We start from the raw sequence: 370 nt of genomic DNA on the forward strand, positions 1-370 counted from the left end.
AAAAAGGGACTGACCCCCCCCTCACTGCACCCTCCTGTCAGGGAGTTGTTGAGAGCAGGAAGGTCTCTAAGGAAGAAGTCCAGGACCTTCTGTTCCCAGTCCTGGTCTCTGACCTGAGCTCCTGCGGCTCCTGCCAAGGCCACTTCCCAGCAGACGTGTCACCAGTCAGGTAGTGACATTCAAAACCACTTACTTGCTATTCTGGATTCCTCTTTTCAGAAAATTTTGGTGATGCCAAACATGGACGATCTCATCATTCCCATCATGCGCTCTGGCCTGGACACTCCACCACCTGCCCTGGACCTGCCCAGGGACCCACCAGTCACAGGAGAGAGGCGGCTCTGAAGCACAGAAACATGGGCCGGGCAGA

This window comes from Buceros rhinoceros, unplaced genomic scaffold, assembly GCF_000710305.1.
Source record: "Buceros rhinoceros silvestris isolate BGI_N320 unplaced genomic scaffold, ASM71030v1 scaffold27137, whole genome shotgun sequence".
NCBI lineage: Eukaryota > Metazoa > Chordata > Aves > Bucerotiformes > Bucerotidae > Buceros > Buceros rhinoceros.